General features: G+C 48.2%; 1 protein-coding gene across 2 annotated transcripts in view; it reads right to left on the bottom strand.

Annotated features, from left to right (window-relative positions):
* gyg2 (glycogenin 2) overlaps nucleotides 1-21,022 on the bottom strand; it is a 117,194-nt gene that overhangs the window by 33,904 nt on the left and 62,268 nt on the right. The gene's annotated exons all lie outside the window — the stretch shown is intronic.

Genomic DNA, 21,022 nt, shown 5'->3' with positions numbered 1-21,022 from the left:
AGAATGAAGAACAGCTGCATTCCCCAGTATTACAATACAATACAATACGGTTTATTTGTCACATTGCACATAAGTGCAAGTGAAATGAATATGTCAGCAGCGGTACAATTATAAAGCACACAGACAAAAACTCAATAAAAATTTAACATAAACATCCACCACAGCATTCATCACTGTGGTGGAAGGCACACAATTTGGCCAGACCTTCGAACAGACCTCCCTAAAACCAGAGATGAATTCCCCAATCTTCCAACCTACCTCCTTGCGACCATTGCACTTTTTTTTTTAAATTTACAAACTGCACTTCCTCTGCAGGTTTAATACTATATTGTGCACCCTGGTTTTCTTTTATGCAACATGTCCTACTCATATATAGTATGGTATGGTTTGCATGCAAAACAAAGTCCCCCCCCCCCGCCCCCCCCCCCCCCCCACACTATATCTCGGTACACTTGGCAATAATTATCCAATGCCAGACAGATCAAAACAAATCAACACGCTCAATACTCAGTCAAAAAATGACATGCATCCTCTCTTGAAAAAAGGTCCAAAAAATACATTTCTGTTTAACAAAAAAAAGTTCCAATTTAAAATTAATTACAGCTGACCAGGACATTCGTCCACTTTTGAGGAATTTCTGTTTAAAATAAATCTGCAACATAGCAGCAGGAGAGAGAACTGATAACCGGTCAGCATTACTCCGTTCCTTCTGCCGTCTGAGACTATTTAGCGGTGAACAAGTGGTTCAGGAAAGGCTCTGGTCTAAGTGGCTTCAAATTTCATGTTCAGTATTTACCAGTGCCCAGTCACAAAGTCGGTGGTGGCTGGTGCCATCTTCTACGCTGCCGTGTGCCGGGGCAGCAGGGCGAAGGCCCCCCGGGCGCCAATAGGACCGACAACCTCATCGGGAAGGCTGGCTCCGTCCTGGGGGCGGAGTTGGAGTTGGATTCGTGGGAGGTTGGTCTTGGAGGTGAGGTTGCTCCTCAAACCACGGAGCATCCTGGACAATACATCTCCACCCCCTCCATGACACACTGGTCAACCTGAGGAGCACCTTCAGCAACAGACTGGTTCCACCAAGATGCAGCACAGAACGCCACAGGAGATCCTTCTTCCCTGTGGCTATCAAACTGTACAACTCCTCCACCCTTCTGTCGTGGTTTAGACAGACTCCCACCACCTCTCATCCCCCCCCCCCCCAATCTTTGCACCCAGCCCCCAATCCTTTCCACTCGTCCCTTTAATTCCTAGTTTCACGTATTTCATGGCATTTCAATTTCCCTCCTGCGTTAAGTAAAGTTCTATCGTATCGTGCCATAAAGGCCCTGGAGCAAAAAAGCTGGCTATGGGAAGCAAAGTCAATTAGGATTGTTAGGTAACAGGGCTGGTTTATAAAGCTAGTAGCAATCTGATATTCACATGTACAATCTTCACTGTTGACTTTCCGGACTGACTATCACGAACCAGTATAGGTGATGGGACAGTATTTGAAGCTTTATGTGCAAAATGTAACTGTTGAAAATAAAGAAAATAATCGGTCAGCTTCCATCGTTTCAAATGCTGCAATGCCCTAAATGTTTCTTTCTCCCCCCCCCCCCCCCCCCCCCCCCCCCCCCCCCCTCCAATCCCCCCCCCCCCCCCCCCCCCCCCCCCCACCCCCCTCCATTCATGGGACATCAGGATTGCCAAGTGGGGGCAGCATCTGAAGAAGGGTTTCGGCCCGAAACGTCGCCTATTTCCTTCGCTCTATAGATGCTGCTGCACCCGCTGAGTTTCTCCAGCAATTTTGTGTACCTTCAACCTTCCCCTTGAATTGAGTGGCTGACTTGGTGGTCTCAAGGAAGAAAGCAAGTGTCACCTGTCCCTTCACCTCCCCCCTCGACTCCATTCAAGGTCCCAAGCAGTCGTTCCAGGTGCGACAAAGGTTCACCTGTATCTCCTCCAACCTCATCTACTGCATCCGCTGCTCTAGATGTCAGCTGATTTACATCGGTGAGACCAAGCGTAGGTTGGGCGATCGTTTCGCCGAACACCTCCGCTCAGTCCGCAATAACCTACCTGACCTCCCGGTGGCTCAGCACTTCAACTCCCCCTCCCATTCCCAATCCGACCTCTCTGTCCTGGGTCTCCTCCATTGCCAGAGTGAGCAACAGCGGAAATTGGAGGAACAGCACCTCATATTCCGTCTGGGGTCCTTGCGTCCTTATGGCATTAACATTGAATTCTCCCAATTTGGCTAGCCCGTGCTGTCTCCTCCCCTTCCTTAACCCTCTAGCTGTCTCCTCCCACCCTCCCATCCGCCCGCCCTCGGGCTCCTCCTCCTCCTCCCCTTTTCCTTCTTTCTTTCCCCACCCCCCATCAGTCTGAAGAAGGGTTTCGGCCCGAAACGTCGCCTATTTCCTTCGCTCCATAGATGCTGCTGCACCCGCTGAGTTTCCCCAGCAATTTTGTGTACCTTCGATATTCCAGCATCTGCAGTTCCCTTTTGAACAGGTAACATATCCTGTCTGGGTCCTTCTTCAGTCTAAAGGTAACTGACATGAAACATCGCCCATCCATGTACTCCAGGGATGCTGCCTGACCCGCTGAGCTATTCCTGTACTTTTATTGACAATAGACAATAGGTGCAGGAGCACCGCCATTCTATGTGATCATGGCTGATCATCCCCATTCAGTACCCCGTTCCTGCCTTCTCCCCATATCCCCTGACTCCGCTATTTTTAAGAGCCCTATCTAGCTCTCTCTTGAAAGCATCCAGAGAACCCGCCTCCACCGCCCTCTGAGGCAGAGAATTCCACAGACTCACCACTCTCTGTGAGAAAAAGTGTTTCCTCGTCTCCGTTCTAAATGTCTTACTCCTTATTCTTAAACTGTGGCCCATGGTTCTGGACTCCCCCCAACATCAGGAACATGTTTCCTGCCTCTAGCGTGTCCAAGCCCTTAACAATCTTACATGTTTCAATGAGATACCCTCTCATCCTTCTAAACTCCAGAGTGTACAAGCCCAGCTGCTCCATTCTCTCAGCATATGACAGTCACGCCATCCCGGGAATTAACCTTGTCACTTTTCACTTTAAGTAACAATGTGCTCCCTGGAGATCTGTGAGAAAAGCCAACAGAATGCTAGAAGATTGTAGATGAAGCCATTCTAACTCACTGACATCCTGTTGGGAAGAAAATATGTGACTCCCACTTGGTTTGGAGACTCCAGAACCATCAATGTGGTTGACTCCTTGCTGTCTTATGAAATGGCCAAGCAAGCCACTTTGGTGAGGTGGCAATTAGATGGGTGGTACACACTGGTTTTGTCAGCACCATGCACGAGCTATGAATAACACTACCATGCTGCCCCAGGTTTCCCTCAATGACTTGCCACACCAAGTTGGAATGATATTGCCGCCCCCTCTGATTGTCACTGGGTCATAATCATCGCACCCCCTGTTTGACCATCAGGGTGCATGCACTTCACTGCAGATGCCAAAAGAATAGTTTCAGGGAACAACTTAGCACCAGCTTCCCAAGGGCAAAATCGGTGATGGGAATTAAACGTTGCGTTTGCCAATTAGTTGCCCATAAAACCCACGTTAAAAATAAAACCCAGCGAGCTCCTGGGTTACTGTGTCAAAGGGGCAGCACAGTTGCAGTCTGCCTTACAGTGCCAGAGACCCTAGTTCGAACCCAACCACGGGTGCTGTCTGTAGGGAGTTTGCACGTTCTCCCAGTGACCCGCGTGGGATTTCTCCGGGACCTCCCACGCCCCAAAGACGCACAGGTTTGGAGGCTAATTGGCTTCGGTAAAAATTGTCCCTAGTGTATAGGGCGGTGCTGGTGTGCAGGGATCGCAGGTCGGCGCGGACTCGGTGGGCCGAAGGGCCTCTTTCCGCACTCTATCTGTAAACTAAACATGATGCGTGGACCTTGAAACCAAGGGCAATGCCTGGGATTCCCCCTCAATGATGAGATTTTACCACAGACCCACAGCTAGTTAGCAAATAAAATCTTGGGAGCTGTAACCACAACGCTGGAAGCATCTTGTCAATACGGAGACGATGAGGGGGGGGTGTGGGTGGGGGGAGGGGGGGGGAATGAGGGAGGAAGTTTGTATGCAAAAAAAAGCTCCATAAGCCTGTCGGGGTCAAATCACATGTCAATGCATGGTGGTGCAGCGGTAGAGTTGCTGCCTCACAGCACCAGAGACCCAGGTTAGATCCGGAGCTTGTCTGTACAGAGTTTGTACGTTCTCCCCGCGTGGGGTTTCTCCAGGGTCCCCGGTTTCCTCCCACACTCCAAAGACGCACCAGGCGTGCAGGTGAATTGGCTTTGGGTACAAATGGCAAATCGTCCCTCTTGAGTGTCGGATGGTGCTAGTGTGCGGGGATCATTGGTGGGCAGGATTCGGTGGGCTGAGGAGACTGATTCTCTAAACCACACTAAACCACACTAAACCACATGCACCAGGGACATTGCACTCCAATTTCTACCGCTTCAGGGAGTCGAGGTTTACCATCCCTGGAGAATACAAGATTCCGTATTCGTGCCGGAGGTCAGTGTGCTTTGCCTCACAGTTTTGAAGGACCCAGCACAAAAAACCAATGGCAGGCAACGGCTTTGACAGCGTACGGCAGAGCTCGCTCAAGGTGCTCCCTTCCATCGGGAATCGGGCCCCATCTCCAGAGTGACCACCATTTGCCTTTCAGCACGCAGGCCGCTACCCGAGCAAGTTACCTTGCCCCAGGACCCACAACACAAGAGCCTCTCCCAATCACTCCCAGTCATTAAAGCAGCTAAAAGTACCTCTGCCGTTCTCTGCCAAATAAGTGCTTACGTTTCTCTTAAAGGACAATGTGCCCGGCTCCACCGTGTCTGCTTGCTAATTGAAAGATTGTGGGAAGGAGGGGGTGGGGTGGGGGGGGGGGGGGGGGGGGGGGAGAGGGGGGGTGAGGGGGTAAAGTGCATTAATACATCACTGCATTCTAAGTAACAGGTTGGCTATGGTGACAAGGCAAGGCAAAGGCAAGTTCCACTTGTATCGCACAGGGCACAGTCACTGGCTCTCCCTCCCCACCTCTCCTTTAAAGTTCGGAGCCCTGCCCGCGATTATCGAATGTTATCGACTATAACGGAGGAGATTCCAGAACCAGAGGGCGCGGCCTCAGAATAAAAGGACAAACCTTTGGAATGGAGACAGGGAGGAATTTCTTTCGCCAGGGAGGTTGGCGAGTCGGTGGAATTCATTGCCACAGACAGTGGTGGAAGGCCAAACGTTGGTTTATTTAAATGCGGAGATTGTCAGGTTCCCGTTTAGTGAGAGCATCAAAGGTTGCGGGGAGAATGGGGTCGAGAGAGAAGAATAGATCAGCCATCATCCGATGGCGGTGTACACTCAATGGGCCAAACGGTCTCATTCTGTTCCCATGTCTTATGTTTCAGAAACCTTTTCACGCTGAATGCCTCCGCTCAGTCCACCTAAACCTACCTGATCTCCCGGTTGTTAAACACTATAGCTCCCCCTCCCATACTGACCTTTCAGTCCTAGGCCTCCTCCATTGACAGAGTGAGGCCCAGCGCAAATTGGCGGAACACCACCTCATATCTTGCACCCCAGCGGTATGAATATTGGCCTCTCCAACTTCAAGTAACCCTTGCTTTCCCTCTCTCTCCATCCAATTCAAGCAATTTGGAACATTCACCCCATCAAATCTCCGCGTGATTTTAATTATCCATGTAAGATTGCCCCATGACCTGCTCTCCAAGGAACAAAGTCTTAGCCTGCCTAACCCTCTCCCTGTAGCTCGGGCCCTTCCCAGCATTTATCAGGCAAATGGATCATCCTACCACAACCAGAGAGCAGTGCTGAGCTACTATCTACCTCTTTGATGCCCCTCGGGCTCGGACTATCCTTGATCGGTCTTTGCTAGCTTTACCTTGCACGAAACGACATTCTCTTATCGTATACCTATACACTGTAAGCGGCTCGAATGTAATCATGTATTGTCTTTCCGCTGACTGGACAGCACGCAGCAACCTCAGCACACGTGACAATAGATTACATTAATCTGGGTGGGCTGGGCTGCGGTGGGTCTGGGATCTACTGCAGTCAGCACCAGACCATCAGGGCTAAACTCTGACAAACTATTCCAGATACCTCAGGAACCATTGTCCCATTGTTACAGGAACAGAGACTCAATGCAGGTGTACAGGTTCATAGTTTAGTTAGTTTAGTTTAGTGTTGCATGTACCAAGGCACAGTGAAAAGCTTTAGTTGCTCGCTAACCAGTCAGCGGAAATACAATGCATGATTACAATTGATCCATTTACAGTGTCTAGATACATCAGATTGCAACCTTCACGTGGTCCGCCCTATTTTGACGAATGCAATCAACCTGGCGCGCACAATCAAATAAGATCAAATAGAATAAATGTGTCCTACAACTTTAGGCTGTGCACGCCATACGCAAGAAGAAACATAGAAACATAAAAAACATGGAAAATAGGTGCAGGAGTAGGCCATTCGGCCCTTCGAGCCTGCACCGCCATTCAATATGATCATGGCTGATCATCCAACTCAGAATCCTGTACCTACCTTCTCTCCATACCCCCTGATCCCTTTAGCCACATATAACTCCCTCTTAAATAGAGCCAATGAACTGGCCTCAACTACCGTCTGTGGCAGGGAATTCCAGAGATTCACCACTCTCTGTGTGAAAAATGATTTTCTCATCTCGGTCCTAAAAGATTTCCCCCTTATCCTTAAACTGTGACCCCTTGTTCTGGACTTCCCCAACATCGGAAACAATCTTCCTGCATCTAGCCTGTCCAACACCTTGAGAATTTTGTACGTTTCTATAAGATCCCCCCTCAATCTTCTAAATTCTAGCGAGTACAAGCCGAAGATAAAGGAATAATGTTTAGCGCAAGGTAAAGCCTGCAAAGTACTATCAAAGATAATTCGAGGGTCATCAAAGAGGTAGATTGTAGTTCAGCACTGCTCTCTGGATGTGGTAGGATGGTTCAGTTGCCTGATAACAGCTGGGAAGAAACTGGCTACTAATCTGGAGGAGTACGTTTTCACACTTCTATACCTTTTGCCCGATGGGAGAGGGGAGAAGAGGGGGTGGCCGGGGCGCGACTCGTCTTTCACCCAGTGATAGGAGCAGAATTAGGCCATGAGGCCCATCGAGTCTACTCCGCCATGGCTGATCTATCTCTCCCTCCTCCTAACCCCATTCTCCTGCCTTCTCCCCACATCCCCAGACACCCTTCAACAGGTTCATACGATGTTGCGCAGTTATCTGCTCCCAGAACACGTGCAGAGTGCAAACACACAACTGGAGTTTGCCTTGTCCAGGTATAAATCTATTATAAACACTGCACAGGAGTGAACCATCAATAGACAGCGCTAAATACTACTTGTGTGATTAAGTATTCACACCAAATTTCTCTCGTGATACCTTAACTGGATCAATAGACCATAGGTGCAGGAGGAGGCCATTCGGCCCCTCTAGCCAGCACCGCCATCATCATTATTAAATCATAGCTCTTATGTTAGAGTTCTACTTTTTTAAATTTGCATTGAGTGACAGCATCAGAGATGGAATCTTTTTATTGGTGTTGGGAGAGCTGAATTATCTGCCACAGAAGGCAGTGGAGGCCAATTCGCTGGATGTTTTCAGGGGAGAGTTACTGTAGATTTAACTCTTAGGGCGAAAGGGATCAAGGCATATGGGGAGAAAGCAGGAACTGTGAATGATTGGCCATGATCACATTGAATGGTGGTGCTGGCTCAAAGGGCAGAATGGCCTCCTCCTGCAGTACTCCTGCAACTATTTTTCCATGTCTCAGGGAAAGGGCACGCTGGGTACTTAGGGTGGGGGGGGGGATGGAAAGGGGATTGAGATTTTATAAAGGGACAACTGCGTATGATGGGTGACAGGAGACAGAAGGGAGGTTCCCTCCAAGTGGAACAGGCTGGGAACGATTTGCAATTACTCTTCCCAACGTGAAATGCTTCAGATGCGATAAAAGAGGGGGTTGGGGGGGGGGGGGGGGAAAGGAAGGAAGGGAGGAGCGAAGGAAGGAGAAAAAAAAAACGGGGGAGAAGGAAGAAAGGAAGGAAAAAGAGGGAAGGGAAGGGAGCAGAAAAATGAGGGAGGGAAGGGAGAAAAAAGGGAGAGAGGGCAGGAAGGAAGGAAAAGAAAAAGGAGGGAATATGGGAGAGGGTGGAAAAAAAGGAGGAAAGAGGTAGAGGGAGGAAGGAAGAAAAGGAAGAAGAAAAAAAGGGAGGAAGCGGGAAGAAGAGGGAAAAAAAATTCCCAGGGCATTCACTGCCAGGGACCTTCCAGATGGGGACTTGCCTTGACCAAGACAGGCAGCAGGTGGCGATGCAGAGTTCACTGGGAACACCAGCGAGAGTCAGGAGGAACAGCAGACGCTGGAACCTCGAGAAGAACCACAATGCTGGAGAAAGCCAGTGGGCCGGACAGCGGCTGTCGGGATTAGCGGGAAAAAGAGAGGAGCCCAGGACGGTCCCCGAGCTCCAGGCGGATCAAGGGCGGCGCGGTGGCACAGCTGGTCGAGCCGCTGCCCCACAGCGCCAGAGACCCCGGGTTCGATCCCGACCTCGGCCGCTGCCTGTGTGGAGACTGCACGTTCTCCCCGTCACCTGCGTGGGTTTCCTGCGGGTGCACCGGTTTCCTCCCACATCCCAAGGACGTGCAGATGTGGAGGTTACCTGATCTAATGCCCCTGTCCCACTTTCCCCGAGTTACACACGCACTCTCCCAAGGTTTCCCCTCGACTCAAACTCGGGGAATTACGGTAATAGCCGTTCGTTGGTACTCGGGGCTAGTTTTTTTTTTTTTTTTTACTAGTGGACATTTTTCAACATGTTGAAAAAACGTCCCGACTTACCTGATGCCCCAAGTTCCTACGGCTGGCATTACGAGCCGCTACAAAACATCTATGGACTCCTAAGGGCTCGCTGGAGTATTCACTGGAGTTTAGAAGGATGAGGGGGTATCTTATAGAAACATATAAAATTATAAAAGGACTGGTCAAGCTAGATGCAGGAAAAATGTTCCCAATGTTGGGCGAGTCCACAACCAGGGGCCACAGTCTTAGAATAAAGGGGAGGTCATTTAAGAATGAGGTGAGAAAAAACTTTTTCACCCAGAGAGTTGTGAATTTGTGGAATTCCCTGCCACAGAGGGCAGTGGAGGCCAAGTCACTGGTTGGATTTAAGATAGTTAGATAGAGCTCTAGGGGCTAGTGGAGTCAAGGGATATGGGGAGAAGGCAGGCACGGGTTATTGATAGGGGACGATCTGCCATGATCACAATGAATGGCAGTGCTGGCTCGAAGGGGCCGAATGGCCTCCTCCTGCACCTATTTTCTATATTTCTATGCTACCGACATTCCCAGAGTTCTAATCAAGGGGAAAACTCCGGGGGAGTTCGTGAGTAACTCGGGAAAATAGGACAGGGCCTTAAAATTGCCTCTAGCATGCAAGAGAGTGGAAGCAAGAGAGTGGGGTAGCACAGAACTAGTGTGACTGGGTGATCAATGGCTCGTATGGACTCGCTGGGCCGAAGGGCCCCATTTCTATGCTATATTATATAATTCAGTGTAAAACAAAAAGGGGTGTTTGAAATGGGGACACAAAATAATCCCCAAACAATTAACATGGAATTCTCTGCACATGTGGCTAAGATTCAAATTATATAGTTAATTGGGTAATGTTTACAGATTTAAAATGGCGAATGGATGAATGCACGAGGAAAAACATGATTGGATTATGAGGAAAGAGCAAAAGAATGGGACTAAATGGATTGGTCCGTGACAGAGACAGAACAAATAGTGAAAGGCCCGGATAGAGTGGATGTGGAGAGGATGTTTCCACTAGTGGGAGAGTCTGGGACCAGAGGTCACACCCTCAGAATTAAAGGACGTTCCTTTTGGAAGGAGGTGAGGAAGAATTTAAATGGTAAATGGTAGGGAATTGAAGAATACAGTTGAACAGAGGGATCTGGGAATAACCATGCATAGTTCCTTGAAGGTGGAATCTCATATAGATAGAGCGGTAAAGAAAGCTTTTGATATGCTAGCCTTTATAAATCAGAGCATTGAGTATAGAAGCTGGGATGTAATGTTAAAATTGTACAAGGCGTTGGTGACACCAAATCTGGAGTATGGTGTACAATTTTGGTCGCCCAATTATAGGAAGGATGTCAACAAAATAGAGAGAGTACAGAGGAGATTTACTAGAATGTTGCTTGGGTTTCAACAACTAAGTTACAGAGAAAGGTTGAATAAGTTAGGTCTTTATTCTCTGGAGCGCAGAAGGTTAAGGGGGGGACTTGATAGAGGTCTTTAAAATGATGAGAGGGATAGACAGAGTTGATGTGGATCTTTGAGAATAGGGAAGATTCAAACAAGAGGACATGACTTCAGAATTAAGGGACAGAAGTTTAGGGGTAACATGAGGGGGAACTTCTTTACTCAGAGAGTGGTAGCAGTGTGGAATGAGCTTCCAGTGGAAGTGGTGGCGGCAGGTTCGTTGGTATCATTTAAAAATAAATTGGATAGGCATATGGATGAGAAGGGAATGGAGGGTTATGGTATGAGTGCAGGCAGGTGGGACTAAGGGAAAAAAGTTGTTCGGCACGGACTTGTAGGGCCGAGATGGCCTGTTTCCGTGCTGTAATTGTTATATGGTTATATGGTTAATTTATTTTGTCAGAGGCTGGTGAATCTGTGGAGATCGTTCCCACAGAAGGCTGTGTGGCCCAAGGCAATGGATATTTTTTACGGCAGAGAGATAGATTCTTGATTAGTACGGGTGTCAGGGGCTATTGGGGAGAAGGCAGGAGAATGGGGTTAAGAGGGAGAGATAGATCAGTCATGATTGAATGGCAGAGTATTCTGCTCCTGTTACTTGTGACATCTCAATGGTCTGAAGAAGGGTCAGTACAGTCTACTCTGTAGAGGAGTTCCCTCTCCCCCGACTCTCAGTGTGAAGGATCTCGGCCCGAGATGTCACCAACTCCACCTCTCCAGAGATGCTGCCTGTCACTCCGAGGTTAAAATGTTATCCCAACATTCGGTGCCAACCTTCATTAGATTCTATTGTAATCATAAACTATAGATGATTTGATTTAGGGTCACCTCCAGAAGCCCCAACTCCTGCAAGGTCAAGCAGCCTGGAGAATCAGCGACAGGTTTGGCCACTAAAAATGGTTGGGCATTAAGAGGCGGCTTAAACAAGTTATCAACAAAATGGAAATCGCAACCTCAAACTAGCCTTCAAAGAGCAAGAATACGTAACCATAATTCACAGGGTTCAACTGCAGGTCACCTCTAACCAATTAAAATATAAATTAAGCAATATTATCTAGAGAAATCAAGGACACACCATGCAGAAGCCACTTCAGCCAAGTTAACTGCGTATAAACTTGTCATCTACTGTGACAAGTGGTGGCTCCCACTGATTGTCGCCGGAAGCTTGCGCCCTTTTCAGGACAGACGATGGCAGCGAGGCCAACATTTGGAACAAGACGAACACGAAAAGAAGAAGAATGGAGGCAGCTCTAAAACAAAGTGTGTAGGAAGGAACTGCAGACGTCAAAGATAGATGCAAAATGCTGGAGCAACTCAGCGGGTCGGGCAGCTTCTCTGGAGAAAAGGAAGAGGTGACGTTCCGGGTCGAGACCCTTCTTCAGACAGAGCGAATCAAAAGAAGGTGTGGCTTTTAAGGCAGATTCTTTAAACTAGCACCTTTTTTTTAACTCCATGTGTGTCTCGGTGCCAAATCCTCTTTGATAACTGTTTCTAAATGGGCCGTTTAAAATTGTTTGTTTTGTCTCCTTGTCCCCCCACCTCTGGAAATATTCTCTTCCCAAATTTAATAGGTTATGCTTCAAATTCTGAGCAGTTTTTTTAGCTAAGATAGACACAATTCCTTTTCTCCAGAGATGCTGCCCGATCCGTTGCGCTGCCCCAGCATTTTGTGTCTATCTTAGCTAAAACAAACTGCTCAGAATTTGAAGCATAACCTATTAAATTTGGGAAGAGAATATTTCCAGAGGTGGGGGGACCAGGAGACAAAACAAACAATTTTAAACGGCCCATTTAGAAACAGTTATCAAAGAGGATTTGGCACCGAGACACACATGGAGTTAAAAAAAAAAGGTGCTAGCTTAAAGAATCTGCCTTAAAAGCTACACTTAAAGTATAAAGGACATCGAGAGGCAGGGTGGTAATTTTAGGATTAACAATGTGGCAGCTGAGGATATGGCCACCCAAGTGGGCCAAATAAACCCGAGGCAGTGGAAAGGGCAGATCAGGAGAATGAAAGAGATTTGCAGGGCTGAAAACGATAAAGAGGGCGAGATGGGCGTTACAGTGGCGCAGCGGTAGAGTTGCTGCCTTACGGCGCCAGAGACCCGGGTTCGATCCTGCCTTTCGGGTGGCGTGTGGACGGATTTTGTACGCTCTCCCCGAGACCGCACGGGTTTTCTCCGGTTTCCTCCCACACTCCAAAGACGGGCAAGCTTGTAGGTTAATTGGCTTCTGTAAATTGCCCCGAGTGCGTGTGCAGGATAGAGCTAGTGTACGGGGGATAGCAGGTCGGCGCTGGCTCAGTGGGCTGAAGGGCCTGTCGCCACGCTGTATCTCTAAAACTAAAAGCGGGGGGGAAGGAACAGATCAGAGGGTCAGATGATAGTAAAGAGGCAGCAGCAAGCCTCTGGAAACAGTGTGGCGATAAGCAAGACACAAATCCCCCTCATTATGGTATTAGACTATTATCTAAATGGGGAGAGGATTTAGAAATCAGAGGTGCAAAGGAACTTGGGAGTGCTGGTGCAGGATTCCCAAAAAGTTAATCTGCAAGTCGAATCGGCGGTAAGGCAGGCAGATGCAATGCTAGCAATTATTTTGAGAGGACTCGCTAGAGGCAGGAAACATGTTCCCGATGTTGGTGGAGTCCAGAACCAGGGGCCACAGTTTAAGAATAAGGGGTGAGCCATTTCCAACGGAGATGAGGAAACACCTTTTCACACAGAGGGTTGTGAACCTGTGGAATTCTCTGCCTCAGAGGGCAGTGGAGGCCAATTCTCTGGATGCTTTCAAGAGAGAGCTAGATAGGGCTCTTAAAGATCGCAGAGTCAGGGGATATGGAGAGAAGGCAGGAACGGGGTACTGATTGTGGATGATCAGCCATGATCATTGTGAATGGCGGTGCTGGCTCGAAGGGCTGAAATGGCCTACTCCTGCGCCCATTGTCTATTGACTATTTTGAGAGGACTATAAAAACAGGGATGTAACGCTGGGGCTTCAGAAGGCACTGGCCAAACCACATTTGGTGTATTCTGAGCAATTTTAGGCACCACATCTGAGCAAGGATGTGCTGGCTCTGGAGAGTGTCCAGAGGAGGTTTACAAGAATGATCCCAGGAATGAGTGGGTTAACCTACGATGAGCGTTTGATAGCACTGGGGGTGGAGTTTAGAAGAATGAGGGGGGTGGGGGTCCTCATTGAAACTTACTGAATACTGAAAGGCCTGGATAGAGTGGATGTGGAGAGGATGTTTCCACCAGTGGGAGAGTCAAGGACCAGGGGTCACAGCCTCAGAATAAAAAAACGTCCCTTTAGAAAGGTGATGAGGAGGAATTTCTTTAGTCAGTGGGTGGTGAATCTGTGGAATCCATTGCCACAGAAGGCTGTGGAGGCCATCAATGAATGTTTTTAAGGTGGAGATAGATAGATTCTTGCTCAGTAAGACCATCAGGGGTTATGGGGAGAAGGCAGAAGAATGGGGTTGAGAAGGAAAGATAGACCAACGATGAACGAATGGCGGAGCAGACTTGATGGGCTGAATGGCCTAATTCTGATCCTAGAACTGATTCCCAAAGATTGAGGTGACAAAATGTAACCCCCTCCCCCATTTAAAAGGGAGGGAGAGAGATAACGGCAGGGCTATTGGTGAGTTTGCCTGACATAAAGAGCAGGGTATTGGTAGAATCTGTTATTACAACAAAGAGAAATTTAGATTATATTACAATATTATGTTTGTATCACAAAGGGCGGTGGATGTATGGAACAAGCTGCCAGAGGAGGTAGTTGCGGCAGGGACTATCCCAACGTTTAAGAAACACTTAGACGGTTACATGGATAGGACAGGATTGGAGGGATGTGGGCCAAACGCTGGCAGGTGGGACATGTGTAGCTGGGACATTGTTGGCCGGTGTGGGCAAGTTGGGCCGTCGGGCCTGTTTCCACACTGCATCACACTGTGACTCTATAACTTATCAACTATGCTGTTCCTTGCTCTGTCGGCAGAATAAACATGGCAGCAGAAAGCCAGAGCAACCTTTTGTAAACCTCTTAGCAATTATACCTAGAAAAAGACACAGTATAATTAGGCAACGCTAACATTCCTGAGAATTAAATTGCAAGCTCGACTTTCGTTTCATTAAAAAAAAAAAATGTGGATGGGAAGTTGAGAGGTTTGATTTACGAGGCTAGCTGTTGTCTCTTATTCACATGTACCATCTTCCAGTGTGCCTTTCTGGGACTTTTTAATATTGACAAGATCGGTTGCCAAATTCTAGTTGGTGGGAGATAGATTTTCTGTTGAAAATAAGGGAAAAACATTCTGTAAATATCAATTCTCCGTACAAGATTCTCTCTACATATTGGCTCGCAAGTAATTAAATGCTATGTGTCTACATGAAATGCTATTTTGTTCTTAATTTATCAACAATATACCCAATTTAAGATCTTAACTTATGCAACTTTGCTCCTAAATTTTCTATGCAATCCAAATGCAACGTTAAAAGCAGATAGATTTAGGTAGGAACTGCAGATGCTGGTTTACACCAAAGATGGAAGCAAAATTGTTTTGCTGTGCTGGCACGAAGGGCCGAATGGTCTCCTCCTGCACCTATTTTCTATGTTTCTATATTTTCTATGTTTCTTAAAAAAAAAAGCTGAAGTAACTCAACGGGTCAGGCGTTATCTCTGGAGAAAAGGATCGGAGGAAGGAATGATTCGACCCGAAACGTCATCTATTCCTTTTCGCCAGAGATGCCGACTGTCCCGCTGAGTTATAGTGCCATAGATTTGTAGTGTGGAAACAGGCCCTTCGGCCTAACATGCACACACCGGCTGACATGTCCCAGCCACAGTAGTCCCACCTGCCTGCATTTGGCCATATCCCTCCAAACCTGTCCTATCCATGACCTCCATGTTACTCCAAGCTTGTTGTGTCTGCCTTTTGAAGCAGATATGCCAGTCTTACTTTGGGCCTAGAGTCTGGATATACGCACAGTTATGATGTCCCTGTCCCACGGTACGAGTTCATTCCAAGAGCTCTCCCGAGTTTAAAATAAAATCAAACTCGTGGTAAGCACGGAGAATGAACGTAGCGGGTACGTCGGAGCTCGGGGACGTCCCTTAGCAGCTCGTAACGCTAGCGGCAGGTACTCGGGAAGACTCGCTAACGGCAGGTATGCACAGGAAGACTCGTGAAGATTTTTCAACATGTTAAAAAATGTCCACGAGAGCCCCGAGTACCGACGAGCGGCCATTACCGTAAATCTCCGAGTTCGAATCAGGGCAATCTCGGGAGAACTCTTGGAATGATCTTGTACCGTGGGACAGGGCTTTTAGTTTTATCGATCCTTAGCAAGGAAGCCATTTGCTGTCTCCCCTGGGCCGGTGTTTAGAATTGGCTAAACAACCCGATGGAGGAGTTTCGCAGGTGGAGCGGCATCTGTGGAGGAGAAATCAATCGTCCCAAGTTTCCTGTTTCAAAATCCCGTGTCAGGAATGAGAGGGGGGGGGGGGGGGGGGGGGGGGAGAATATCCAGTGTAAAGGAAAGAAGGTTCTTTCAGGAAGGAGGTGAGGAGACATTTCTTCAGTCAGAGGGTGGTGAATCTGTGGAATTATTTACCACAGAATGCTGTGGAGGCCAAGTCAGTGGATATTTTTAAGCCAGAGATAGGTAGATTCTTGATTAGTACGGGTATCAGGGGTTATGGGGAGAAGGCAGGAGAGTGGGGTTAGGAGGGAGAGATAGACCACCCATGATTGAATGGTGATAGACTTGATGGGCCAAATGGCCTACTATTCCTTATGACAATAGGTGCAGGAGTAGGCCATTTGGCCGTTCAAGCCAGCACCGCCATTCAATGTGATCATCCACAATCAGTACCCCGTTCCTGCCTTCTCCCCATATATATATATATATATATATATAAGAGATAGATAGATAGATAGATAGATAGATAGATAGATAGATAGATATCAGCCATGATTGAATAGTAGAGTAGACTTGATGGGCTGAATGGCCAAATTCTGCTTCTAAAGGTGGGTTATGAAACAGGGGCCAGAGGTGATTAATGGACCAAAGAATGGGTGAAGGATAAAGGGTGCCAAGTAGGGGAAGTGGAGGTGTAGAGTTTGGAGATAGGGACAGATTTTTTTTTACAAAGAAACAACTGGATGGAGGTGACGGCTGCAATGGGCCTTCATGGCCAGCTGCGGTTGGGACCGCGAAATGGTGCCAAAACCTGCCGACTCTTGCATTTAGACTCAGTGGGCTGTTTCTATGCATTAAGTAAATGGCAATCATCTCACTGATCCACATGGGAAAAAAAATTTCACTGTACCTTGGTACTTTTATAATAAAGGAAACATTGAACCATCGAAGCTCTGTGGGTTGAAGGAGGGGAGGTGAAGGTGTAAAACACAAAGGCCATCTGAAGGGTCTCGACCCGAAACGTCACCCATTCCTCCTCTCCAGAGATGCCGCCTGTCCCGCTGAGTTACTCCAGCATTTTGTGTCTACCTCCGATTTAAACCAGCATCTGGAGTTCTTTCCTACACAAAGGCTATCGGTGTTGGAATCTGATAAGGACGGTGATAGCAGGAACCATTAGGGGAAAGATTTAATAGGAATCCGATGGGTAACTTTTTTCCAAACAAAGGGTGGCGGGTGTATGGAACAAGCTGCCAGAGGAGATAGTTGAGGCAGGGACCATCCCAACTTTTAAGAAAGAGTCAGACAGGTACTTGGATAGCACAGGTTTGGAGGGATATGGACCAAGCACAGGCAGGTGGGACTAGTGTAGCTGGGACTTGTTGGCCGGTGCGGGCAAGTTGGGCAGTAGGGCCTGTTTCCACACTGTATCACTCCATGACTCTATGACAAGTTGGATTTAACAAACAGCTCGGGATGGAGTAGCCCGAGATTTAGATGAATCCCTTGGATCAGAAGCACTAAGCATACACAGTCGAAGTTCCTCCGTAGACTCTGACTCCGAAATTCGACAGAGTCATTGTCATAGAATCACACAGCATGGAAACAGGCCCTTCGGCCCAACTTGCCCACACCGACCAACATGCCCCATCTACACCCGTCCCACCTGCCCGTGTTTGGCCCATATCCCTCTAAACCTGTCCTTATCCATGAACTGGTCTCATTATTTCTTAAACGTTGAGATAGTCCCAGCCTCAACTTCCTCCTCTGGCAGCTCATTCCATACACCCACTGCCCTTTGTGTTAAAAAAAAATTACCATTCGGGTTCCAACTAAATTTCCCCTTCCCACCCCCCTCACCGATGTCCTCGATTCTCGATTCCCCTACTCCGGGCGAAAGACTCAATGGATTTACCCAATCTATTCCTCTCCGGATTTGGGTGGCACACCTCTGTAAGATTACCCCTCATCCTCCTGCGCTCCAAGGAATAGAGTCCTAGCCTGCTCAACCTCTCCCTGTGGCTAAAGCCCTCGAGTCCTGGCAACCTTCTCTTCAATCCTATCTGAACCCTTTCCAGATTGACTGCATCCTTCCTGACCTACTGAGTTTCTGCAGCACTTTGCATTATTTGCTTTTGAATCACTTTTAATGCTATCAAGTCAAGTTTATTTGTCACATACACATACAAGATGTGCAGTGAAATGAAAGTGGCAATGCCTGCGGATTGTGCAAATACTACAGAACAGAACCAGTATTTACATTGTAGAAAAAAAGACACAACAGTAGGTTAGTCCCTGGTAAGATTAGAGTTTACAGTCCTGACGGCCTGTGGGAAGAAACTCAGTCTCATCCTCTCTGTTTTCGCAGCGTTACAGCGGAGGCGCTTGCCTGACCGTAGCAGCTGGAACAGTCGGTTGCTGGGGTGGAAGGGGTCCTTCATCAGGGGACAATCAGGGGATGAATTCTTCCCACGCAAGTCTTTGAATTACGGAAAGAGACAGTCGGTACAACCACTGAGTTAGCTTCGACGTAAAAGATGGCAGAGTGAGGTGGTGCATCATTTCAGTGGAGACACTTTGTTCAACCTATGGATTCACAAAGAACTGCAGGTGTTGGAATCTTGAGCAAAACACAAAGTGCTGGAGGAACTCTGCAGATGAGGCAACGCGGCGCGACTCTCGTCAGCAGCGGCCTCTGCAGTCCGTCTGCGTTTTTTATTATTTTATGTCTATGTTTTTATGTAGTTTTTGTTATTTTTGTTGGGGTATGTGTGTGGGGGGGTGGGGGTGGTGTGGGGGGGTTGGGGGTAACTTTTAAATCTCTCCCTGCACGGGAGACCCGACCTTTTCTTTGTCGGGTCTCCATTGTCGTTGGGGCTGCAACGAGGAGCGGCCTCCAACAGGAAGACCGGGGGCTGTGGTGCCGACTACTCACCTCACCGTCGCGGAGCTGGCCGAGTCCAGAGCGGGTGGAGCTGTGGTGGACGCTGCTGCGGCCCGACCTCCGGAGATTCGGTGGCTGCAACTGCGGGTCTGGCGGTCGGTGGCACCGGGAGCCCGCGGGTCCCTGGAGGGAGTCCGCTTTTCAGGGCTCCCGCAACGGCGACTTCTCCCGCCCGAGTTGCGGGGTTGAAGAGCTCCTGGAGCGGGGCCTTACAGCACCGCCCCGCGCGGCTTGGAATGGCCGTGGGACTGCGAGTGCACGCCGGGGGCTCTAACACCAAGACCCGGTGTGCGGCCTTGCATCCCCCGGCGTGGCTTTAATGGCCACGGGACAATTCGCCATCGCCCGCCGGGGGCTTTGACTTTGACTCTGACATGGGGGGGGAGAGTGCAGTGGAGAGATAAGTTTTTGCCTTCCATCACAGCGATGTGATGGATGTTTATGTAAATTATGTGGTGTCTTGGGTCTATTTGTTTGTAATGTATGGCTGCAGAAACGGCATTTCGTTTGGACCTCAAGGGGTCCAAATGACAATAAATTGAATTGTATTGTATTGTATTGTATTGTATCGGTGGTGGAAATGGAGAGATGTGGTTTTGGGTTGGGACACGTCTTCGGGCTGTTTGTGTCTGAAAAAGGGCCCCGACCCGAAATGTCATCTGTCCATTTCCTCCACAGATGTTGCCTGACCCGCTGAATCCTTCCAGCACGTTTTTTTTTCCAACCTACTTTTCCACCCCCAATCTATTTGGGCTTTAAAAAAAAAAAATCTGTATTTCCACATGTATTTGTCCTACCAGCTTTATGCTTTTCAACAGTAATATGGGCTTTGGATTTTCTCCCTTGATTTACCTTTCGTAGTCCTGAAAATTTAATCATACGCACAAAACGTGTAAATTATCCAAAACTTGCAGTAATGGGACCGGCACTTGAAGATGGGACTTTCCTCTGGGATAGATAGACCATATAAACTAAATGTCTAACGGGCTTGTCCCACTTTCACGACCTAATTCACAACCTTTTTTTACTCGTGGACATTTTTCATCAGGCTAGAAAAACGCCCCGGCTTACTTGATGCCACGAGTACCTGCGACCAGCATCACAACCTGCTACGACCTACCCACGACCATGCTGCGAGTATGAGTCAAGGGCAAACTCGGCAGAGGTCGTGAATTAGGTTGTGAAAGGTGGGACAGGCCCTTAACTTAAATGCGGCTAACAAAGAAACATCCAAATTAAATGCAATGCTTAAAAGCAACTGGCACAGAAGGAACACATTTGTTTTAACTTCAAATCTTCAGGCACCAAGGGGGAGAAACGTCCTCGCCCACGATTATATAAATGTTTCACAATCGGTGTTCATTTATTTTTTATTTATTCATGGATGCCATTGGCATTTAAAGCTGGCATTGGCATGCCCACCACTTGTTGCACAAAGAACCTGGTGGCAACCTGCTCCTTGTAATGTGCGGGAAGGAACTGCAGATGCCGGTTTACACTGAACTAGAGCCAAGCACCAAAACCAAACACCAGATGGCACCAGGACACCACCTGCCTTGTACTACCCTACCTCACACGCCTCCACACTGGAGTGCGACGTTGCGGACTCCGCCTGAAGAAGTGGGGCTTCGCGGACTCCGACAAGCGCAACGGTGGCGAGGTACAGACAACGGCCCACCTCCTGACTTGCGGTGGGAGGCACGCACTGCGGACGACCTCCACAGTGGCACAGATGTGGCGCTGGATGTGGCAAAGCGATGGCAGAACGAACCGAAGAAGAACACAAAACGCTGGAGTAACTCGGCGGGACAGGCAGCATCTCTGGTGGAAAGGAATAGGTGACGTTTCGGGTGAAAATCCTTCTTCAGTCTGAATCCAAAACGTCACCTATTCCTTTCCCTTGGAGATGCTGCCTGACCCACTGAGTTACTCCAGCGTTTTGTGACCATCTTCTGCTCTATTGTAATGATGAGACGGGGCAAGAGTTCCCAGTCAGGAACCATCTGAGATGCAGCAGAAAGCAGACACAAGTGGGGTTTCTGTCTGTGGTTTTACAGACTTTGCCACAGATGCATGGAAGAAGTTTGCATTGCCACATTTATTTTAATCTCACCGATTTAAACTCCCACGCTGGGATGAAAACTCACCTTCGACATTTAACCAAAACTGCTGGTTACTCAACCAGTAACATAACCGAAAACAGGAGACACAAAATGCTGGAGTAACACAGCGGGACAGGCAGCATCTCTGGAGAGAAGGAATGGGTGACGTTTCAGGTCGAGACCCTTCTTCAGACTGAAGAAGTTAAACGAAATGT

The sequence above is a fragment of the Amblyraja radiata genome, chromosome 6, assembly GCF_010909765.2.
Source record: "Amblyraja radiata isolate CabotCenter1 chromosome 6, sAmbRad1.1.pri, whole genome shotgun sequence".
Classification (NCBI taxonomy): domain Eukaryota; kingdom Metazoa; phylum Chordata; class Chondrichthyes; order Rajiformes; family Rajidae; genus Amblyraja; species Amblyraja radiata.
The sequence above is the reverse complement of the archived record's forward strand: the minus strand, read 5'-3'. Positions and strand labels throughout refer to the sequence as shown.